This window comes from Perca flavescens, chromosome 17 (genome assembly GCF_004354835.1).
Source record: "Perca flavescens isolate YP-PL-M2 chromosome 17, PFLA_1.0, whole genome shotgun sequence".
Taxonomy (NCBI): Eukaryota; Metazoa; Chordata; class Actinopteri; order Perciformes; family Percidae; genus Perca; species Perca flavescens.
Window position 1 is genome coordinate 18,564,769 of NC_041347.1, and position 9,939 is coordinate 18,574,707.

A 9,939-nucleotide genomic window follows, 5' to 3' on the forward strand; every position below is an offset into this window, starting at 1 on the left:
AATAAGACATTTGGCTCACTTTCCTGACTTTTTTTGTGTGTTTGTTCAGGACACAATAATGACTGTACATTCTGTAAATGACCATATTTTAAACAATGTTGAGGTTTTTAGGACAGTGCTACTCTTATTGTCTATCAGTAGTTTTCTAAATTTGTCCAGGTCATTACATCCCTGTTTGGAAATCAAATTGGTGGCCATTTGTTCAAACAGACCGGACAAACAACCTCCAAATCCATCCTGCAAATCTGTTACTTCCACAATATCTCCCCCCATCCCGGTCTTCTGCTCATCCTTTAGGTTAAAGCAGCGTTCTCCCCCCCTTTGTATTGACCTGTTAATAGTATTATCCACAGAGCGTGTGGCAGGGCCAGGGTCACATCCCTCTAGGGTTTGGACGGTCAGCCCTCTGGCCACAGTTTGGTCAGAGAGCGGCCAATAGGACCTAAGCTGTGGTCATCCTTCAATCTTGCTCCTTTCACATCAGAGGTCACACGAGTCAAAGGGTAATAAGTTTAATCCCTCGAGAGATGAGAAGTCAGAGGTCACAAACAAGGATATAGGGAGAAGGTTTGCATCATCAATCAGTGGCACTCCTGGTTATATTTGCGCATATCGATGACACATGCTCCCTTCTGCCAATTTCATTTACATAGCTTGCCAAACACAAAGGGTAGCCATTATGATCGTATACAAATGACTATGATGTGAACAAACATAACATCGCAATGGTGAAGATGCTGGGTAGTGTCAGTTTTTGTTCTGGGTTATACAAAAATTATATTTCATTGTGTAAATGTAACACACATTATGCAGACATTATTATCCTGCCATCCACTTTATTAAATGGTAATGCTGATCAGTCGATTTTCCCCAAAATGCCTGTAAAAAAGAAAACCTATACTCTTTGCAGGAATCAGCTGTTCTGTTATCTTTTTTATGAATGCCTTAAAAGTTTGTTAATGCTAAAAAAAACACTGATTTGATAGATGATTCTTTTGAATATAACTAATTTGAACCACTAATGTACCAATTTATCCAATACATAGACTGGTTATATGTGTTAGTTGCTCGTGCGTGCTACACCCTTAATACCATGCCGCATTGAATGTGAACCGCTGAAAACAAGGACTATATCAATATTTTGATCTGTTTTTCTTGATAGGGAAAAATAGTAGTCATTGTTTATGATGGCTTTGTATGAAAACTCATAGGTTTATTTGTAGGGGTGTGGCCTTCTTAGTGCATTGGCACAATTTTGTGCCAATGTACATCGTCTAGGCCTAGCAGGTGTCTTAAAATACATGTAATTATTCAGCCTTTAAAGGGGATGTTATTAAAATAATGTCCCACAATGATAGTGTGACATTTTCTTAAATTCTACTGCAGATGAGAAAGTGCATCTGAAATGGTGCTGTGCTGATGTTTCAGCATCTCTCAGAGGTCTCCTCTCCCTGGCTGATGTTAGCGATGTGTCAGCATTAGGCTAGGCCTGCCTGCTAGGCTGCTGGGGCCGTGGTGGCGACCAGCCCAGCCTGGCCAAAAGCCAGACCAGACATGTCTTGGCACCAGACAACAGAGACGTGACAGGATTAAGCATTGGGGGGAAAATATGCTCATACAGTATGCAGTATTGGTGATCCATATTACAATTAAATATAACAGAGTACAACAATATGTATGTTATGCACATTCCCGAAGGATTTTAAAAATTAAAGATTGTTGTCCCCTGTTTTTTTTTTTTTTTGATTCAACAGTGTACCGTGATGGGAGAAAGAAGCAATGGGAGGGAGCAGGGGATGAAAGAAGACATTCGACAAAGATCCCAGGTCGGACTCCAAACGAGGGTGTCGTAGTTAGGCTACATGGTATGTTCCTTCCACCAAATGAGCCACAATAACGGTCCTGATGTGTATTACTGGGAGGCTCCACATGCACATTACTGTAAACATATTGGTTGTGGTGCATATATGTTAGACTGAGCACACTATAGGATGTGTGCATGCCGTTAAGTGTGTGAATAAGAGAGATGTACATGTTGCTCAGTCAGCTATTGCACAGACAGAGACCATCAATCACAAATGCATGGTGAGCCGCATTGCTCTTTTCCTGGTCCCTCAAGTCCTTTCTCTGGGCTGGAATTACACAGCACTTTACCTGCAAAACAGCATTTTTTTGCACTTTGTCCTAACCCTGCACAGTAACTCAAGCAACACATTTGTGTGGTGCCATGTCTTTTTAAACTATGACCAAAGGTGACATTTTATGGTGTAACTTATAAATCAGCCCAACATACGCTGTTTCTATCAGCTTTGGATTCTCTAGTTGTAGTAAAATGTTCACAAGGATAAGCCTGTAATGTTCACACTCTCTTAAAATAACGGTGTGAGTACAACATATGTTATTAAAGGCCCTTCCCTTGCTGCAACTACTGTAAGCCTTTTATTAGCCTCACAGCAATGCTTCTCCATGCCTGCTTGACATCTTGTTTCCCTGCATATACCTGATGTCACTTGTTAAAAAGCTCTGCATGCGCCTCACCCCCATATGAACTGCCAGTTTCTTTTTTGTCCTTATGTTTAACCAATGTGGTCAATAGGCACATTTTTCCTATGCCTTGTATTTTCCCTTTTATTATATTATATTGTCTCACAAAAGTCAATAGAAAACTCTAAATTGAACAACACATTTCATGAAACTAAGCAAGGACACTATCAAATTAACTAGAGCTCTATGGTATGTGCAAAAGCCAGCTGTATTTGATAAACGAGCGTAAAGACCTTGGGCTTTGGATAAGACATGAGGGCCAGTATGCTGAGGGCTCTGTGCATTTTGCAATACTGGCGACGGTTTTGGAGAGCGCGTGTGATAATTAGCAGGTGGGCTAGTTATTGTTCTGATAAGAGGAGGTGATCGATCATGCAGTCAAGGTCTTGTCTTCCAGACATAGTTTGATCAGCTGAAAGGTTCACTTCATATTTGTCCACAACAGTGACTAACTTACTGAGTGTGGAAAAAAGCACACCATCTACTTAAGTAGAGTTAAAACCTTTCAAATAAGTGTGGAAACTATCTTTTAATTCTACTGCGGCCACTTAAAATGTATAGAGTAGTAGAAAATAAATAGAGAAAAGTTCATTAAAAGAATGAAATGTTTAGCAGTATTGTGAAGGGGGTAGAAGTTACTATTAAGACAACCTACAGTGGCGCCCATATATCTCAGTTGGTAGAGCAGGCGCCCATATATAGAGGTTTACTCCTCGCCGCAGCGGGCCCGGGTTCGACTCCGACCTGCGGCCCTTTGCTGCACGTCATTCCCCCTCTCTCCTTTCAGCTGACCTGTCAATTAAAGGCCTAAAATGCCCAAAAAATTATCTTAAAAAAAAGACAACATACAGATGTTTTTTCCCCACGATGAATACAGAAGGAAACCTGCCCTCTGATAGGGTCTAACTGAAGTGATGCGGTGCCCGAGTTGTCAAGAAATGCTCTTTGTAAAGGTCACATATTACTGCTTGCTATGTTGTGATGCGGCCAATAAAACAGCCAATAATTGACCTTGTCAAACATGCACTAATTAAAATGCTTTGTCAAGGGTTTTATCCTCACGATTGAAAATATGCCAATTTAAGAAATATAAAATAATCCTTCAGCCTTGTTCAATAACTGTGAAACTACGCACTTAAGTAAAGATTTAACCAGGATCCCATAATTGAGTAGTTATTAAAAAACAGACTTTGATAAGCAAATTTAAGATCAGATATGAATGAAGTTCCGTCTGCTTATGTTGGGGTCTGTAAGTTTGAAAGTATACATCTCTGTAGCCCGAGGTGAGCCATGTGCTAACATTGTGAACGCCTTCATACAGTAATTCACCCACAATCGTACAGTAGCACACTATTAGAACTGTGGTGTTTTTCTTTCAGCTCAGAGAGGCGCAGAGAAGACTTCATTAGAGAAACTTTTTTTGTGGTCTATTCTATTCTTAAACATGACTTAACATTTTAAAAAGTGATACCTTTTGCTACAGTGTAATCTCCAAGTGTTCCCTTTATATTTATAAGGCAAGTTTATCATAAAGATAACTGCAATTTAATTGTGCATAATCACCTTTTTGTTTTGTGTATTTTGACGATTAAGAAATATTTATACCACAGGAACTGATTACCTTTAAGTTCCATCCAGGGAACTATTTTATAGATGTGGCCCATGTTTAAAAACATAGGAGTAATATTCTTTTGGGGGAGATGCTTAGAGTTGCCGTTCTATCTTCCCTACTAAGCTTTGTAAAAATGAGTTGGTACTTTATGTAAGATTTGGTGATACTGTATTTAGGTAAGGAGAGAGGTTGATAAGATGGCGTAGCCTCATTCTGTGCTGGTACCGTCTGTTAAATCAAGGTGATGAACAGGGATCTTGAAATGACTAGAGGCCAATAACAGAATGCTCCCTGGGAAAAGGCCAGTCCTCCAGTGGGCCTAAATCGACTCCCCGCTCATTTAAATGAGACATAAATTCACATTTAAATGGCAGAAAATTGCTCGGGTGGCTGATACACTGGGGCATATGAAATTATAATTGTAGTCAGCTGTGTGTGTGTGTGTGTGTGTGTGTGTGTGTGTGTGTGTGTGTGTGTGTGTGTGTGTGTGTGTGTGTGTGTGTGTGTGTGTGTGTGTGTGTGAGATATGAAATTGTAGAGATGTGTGTAGGAATGATGTGTCCAATAACTGAGATGGGATGTAAATATGGTCAGGACAGTCAGTAGGCTGATGTGCTATCGGCCCATCTCATCTGAGACTGCAGTGCAGGGGCTAAATGGCAGCCAGTCCCACACCGAACAAATGGCAAATCAAAACTGGTCTCCACAGTACTATGGAGAAGTGTTTTATATGAAATGAAGTATTTAGTCTAAATGGAGTGTTTGGCTGCCAGCAGAATCTATATAAAGAATCTATAAAGAAAATGTATAGGTAAGATCAGTAGGGCTACAACTTTCTTAATTAATCACTTGGTATGAAAATGTCAAAAATATTTTAGAAATAATGAAAAATGTCCAATATGATGTCATTATAATATCAATATCTTGTCTTGTCTGACCAACAGTCAAAAACCAAAGATAATCAGTTTACTGTGAAATAAAAGGAAAACAACAAATCCTCACATTGGAGAGGCTAAAACCAGAGAATGTTTGGTGTTTTTGCTTAAAATGTGACTTTAACCGTTATCAAAATAGTTACTGTTGAATTTTCTGTCCACAAACTAATCGAACAATCAACCAGTCGTTACAGCTCTAAAGATAAGTAATTCTGGTGTATAAACGCACATGAACAGTGACATAAACCATTGAGGGGAATTTGATGCAAGACTAATCACTGAAACAATGAAACATGTTCACTTTAGTTTCATATAATACACATTCTATCTCATTTCCCTTATATTTCCCTTATATTTGGCATAAATAGCTAACTGTTGCAGTTAATGCCTTTTAAAGACCTCGTTGTACCCCCTCCTCATCCAACTATCCCTCTTTCTCTCCCTCTCTTTCTTCTTTCACCTCTACAGTAGGGCTCCTCCAACGGAAAGGCTGGAACAAATACACGTCACATCAGTTCATGGAGATCCCAATTGTTTTTGGCCAGTATGCACCTCTAAGAGGTTGATGGGTTGCCTGTGTTTCTAAGCATGGCCTCGTATCCACAAACACAATTCATCTCATTAACGCATACATTGTACATTGTACATCTACATTTATCTGTATTTACTCTAACACGCTTGTTTCTATCTGAATCTCACCACATGTCATTCAATCCAAACTGAACCATAAACAAACAGTACAATATGGCTCACCAGGAGGCCCCTTACAGGCCTGTTTTATAATTTGGGCTGCTCTGTCCATTGTATCAGCCTCCTTTGATAAATTTACCTCCAACTGATACAATGCGTCAGTCTTTTTGTTAGAGGAAGACAATTGCTTGTACAGCGAAGGTCTAGGGCCTTAATGAAGTGCTAAAGCTACTGGGCACAAAGGTCGTTTTTTGCTCTAACATTAGATGACAGCTAACGGAGAAGACAACACTGTGGAATGATGGAGACCAAAGTTCATATGGTGATATCATTATTTTATTGTTCAGTGCTCTATGTGGAAGTCAGTAAAGCGTAAAACGAAATTGTTTAAAACTGAATTTGAAATAGCCATTGATGAGTCACAGTGAGAGACTAACTGAAGAAAACAATGAGTTGTGGTTTGAATAGGTTGTCAGTGTCAGGCCAATGTGCAGCAGGGTTTTGACCTTCCCATGCTATGTCCTTACCTAAAGCCATAAATGGTAAAATATTAAGTTTGAGTAGAATTATTTGCAAAATTAAAACTTAAAAAAAAACACAACACTTTACTTTCATATTTTGTTAAGGAGAAGTTATTCGTAGTCCTAGTAAAGCAAAGACACTATTCAGGTGTCCCCAGTATCTGCTTAAATTGACCATTTCATCCTTCGTCTTTTCTCCCTCTCCTTTCAGTGCTCTGGCTATTTTGCTCTTTATTTCCAGGTTTAACTGCTTGCTAGTCAACTCTAAAGACAGGTGTAGGCAGAAAGAGATATACAACTTTTTGTTTTTTAGGTGATTAAACATGTTAAATAAAAATACATCCACAGCGACTTTTTTTAAATGAAAGCTGTTTTGCATGTTCTGAAAATCAAATTATTTGGATTACAAGCACAGCTATTGTTTGCAAAGCATTTAACCTGGGAGGTGAGATAATATCAAATGAGTAGAATAATCTTATATTCTGCCTTAATAGCAGCATTGCATGAATTTTATGCTAAAGTGTTGGGGGACAGGTTGGGGGGGCCTCATGATGTTGGGACAGATGGCATTTAGCTCTAGCTGTGCCGAGCTCAGTGGGACCCGAAGCTTAAGAGGTTAGGCCTGTCAAAACCACTCTGTTCATTCACTGCCTAACAAAGTGTGGACTGTCAGCCTGTTCCGTTTAATAAACTTAAGATTTTTCTTTTGTTAGCGTGTGAGCAACACTTTGCAACTCGATGACCTGAATATCCCAACATGCATCGTGGCTCAATGGAAAAGATGGCACCTCTGGCTAAAGACTTTCCAAAATGTGCGGACATATATCTGATCTGGTCCGTTAAACTGCAAAAGCTGATAGTGTTTTGTTAAGCAAGAGTCAAGAGGCTTTTTCAGCCAGATGTGTGCGTGACCATAATGAATATGTGGACATAAAACATGTACATAAACAATTGTGTTTTGTTAGAATCCAGCATATAGTGGCGGTCTAAAAAAGCTCAAGGATAAAAGGCCATTCAGTATCTCATCCTTTTGATACACCAGTGCAACAAATCTCACCATTAATAAGACAATGCCTTTTTCCTTGCATTTTGCCTTTAAGTAGATAGTTTACAGTGTAGCTGTAGACAAGAAACATTGGAAAAGAAAGGGGGACAACATGGGACAAAGCCATTAGACTAGAATCAAACCGGGGTTGTTGTGGTTATATGGTATTAGTCTTAAACCCTAGGCCACCAGGATGCCCCATATTCTGTATTTTTGTGCCACACTTTGAATCAAGTCCACATTAAATTTGTCATTTTCAAAGCATCATACTTCACCACAAGAGGGAGACATACTGTAACATGCAGCATGATTCTCAACCATACTGTACATTGCCCACAGGACTACACTGCTAATCTGCACTCAAAATGCCCAAAACACAACAGATACATACATTTTTCACAATATCCTAAACTGTCATGTGATTGTGCAGAATTACTGAGTAAATATGTTTAATTTTGACATCTCGTCCTCCCCTCTCTCCCCCATCTCTCAATTTGTTTTAGTGTTTGTTGGGGTCAAAGGCTGAAAGTTGGTGAGTGAGAGGCCTCGGTGACATCTGACCTCTAACTGGTTGTGCGGCTGATCCTGGAGGATACAGCTCAACAATGGGAGGCACGTGCCTTGGCCTTGTCACCATGGTAACGCAGGACATTTTGGAACGGTGGGGGGGGGGGGGGGGTCAAAGCTGGGACTTTATCCTGATCTGTGTTAACCGTCTGCTGCCAATTACTTTTATGTATATAAGAACATACCCACTACAACACAGCGCGTGTGTGTGTGTGTGTATGTGTGTGTGTGTGAGTGAGTGAGACGGTGCACGAGTGAAGATAAATAGGGGCTGACTGAGTAATCTCTGCAGGCAACTGTGATGGTGCTTTAAATTCTCACAATCACCTGGAGAGATTCTGCAGTTTGTCTAATATTCCTTAAAAAAAAACCTCCATAATACAAACCTTGTTTCATCTCCATTCTTTGTATCACAAATCAGAGAAACTATGACGAATTCTTTGCCATTGCAATGCATTACATTTTTCATTTTAGTGCTTTCTGCAACATGTTGGGAGACCAAATTGTTTACCAAAGGTCGGCTCAAAAACTGTCTGCCTCCGTGAAACGGTGATTCAAGAGGATTTTAACGCTCTCGTTTGAGGTAATGACCATTGCACAATAGAAGATATGTTGCTATGACACTTTTGATTAATCTTTTTATGCCTCGCTATTACAAGTCAAAACAGTTGGTTGTTTAAAAGAAGAAAAAGGGGTAGGTTATTGAATTACAGTCCTGAATAAAGGCCAACAGGTGCAGTCCACCTGGAAGAAAACATGTTTCACACTTTATACTTTGCCTCTTTGATTCTCTGCAAGCTGCATGCTCACCACAGATCACCACCACCACCACCCTGATCATACAACCATCCTGCCACCCCAGACAACACAGCACTATACCTTTAATATTACTCTTCAAATTCCATGTAATGTAATATTTGAAACATCTGCATTTTTTTCTTTATTGATGCTACCAACCTTCTTGTCTCTAGCCTGAGTCCTTTCCCCTCCTCCACCTCTGCTTTTCCTGTCTCATCCCCTTCTCCTTGCGTTCTGCTGTGTTTTGGTGAAATCTCAGCTGGCAACTGTGAGTCGTTCACTAACTGCTCTCACAATGGCCTCTGGGATTATGCTAAACACAGCGCCTCGGCTGCTCTCCCCATCGACCGGCGTCAGCGACGCCCTTTGGAGCACACAGGAAAGAGATGGAGGGCTCTCAATGAAGATGTCACTGCAATTACACAAGTGCGTTTCACAGACACCCTCTCTGTCTACTTAGCCTCCTCTCGCATCCCCCTTCCCCACTTTTAAAAAAATTCTTTTCGACAGTCTTTTGAAGTGCAGCCTCATCTCTTGCAGCTCTTTCATAATGCATGCCCATTTTGAATTTGCATGAATTCACTTTCCAGATGCTTCTGCTGCCATCTTGACTTACAGTGATGTGTACTGTACAGTATTGGCTATTGAATTATGGTAGCATGAAAAGAATATTAATAATAATGGCTTGTTTTTAGGAGTTTGGGTTATTTTTGTATCATTCATCTCACCGTTAAGAGATATTGCGAAAGGATCAATATATGCTGTGAACTATTCAGCTTTTGTTGCCTCTGCACTGATGCCGGGGTGAAGGAAGAGCTTTCTGATGTGGATGATACTGCATCAGGAACTGATTGGCTGATGCTCAATAGCCAACAGTACCTGATGCATTGCCTTCAGCATCGAAAGAAACGTCACAGACTACTGGCTCCTTTAACACTGTGAAAAATGTACTTACATAGTTACACTAGTGTATTAGCCCTTTGCATATGAGTTTATTTTTGCTCTTAGGACTGTGAAGCAGTGATTATGAACAGATTCTCAGCAATATACCTTGCACACTTACCATGTGATTGCCCCAGAGCACGTGTATGTGCATGTGTGTGTATGTTAGTCACTATTGTGGGCTGGAGGATTAGGTAATAATGATCTAAGAGATGTTGTTAATCACAAAGAGGTATTTATGGTAAGCTACTGTTCCAATTTATCACTCTTGCATTTAAATGTATG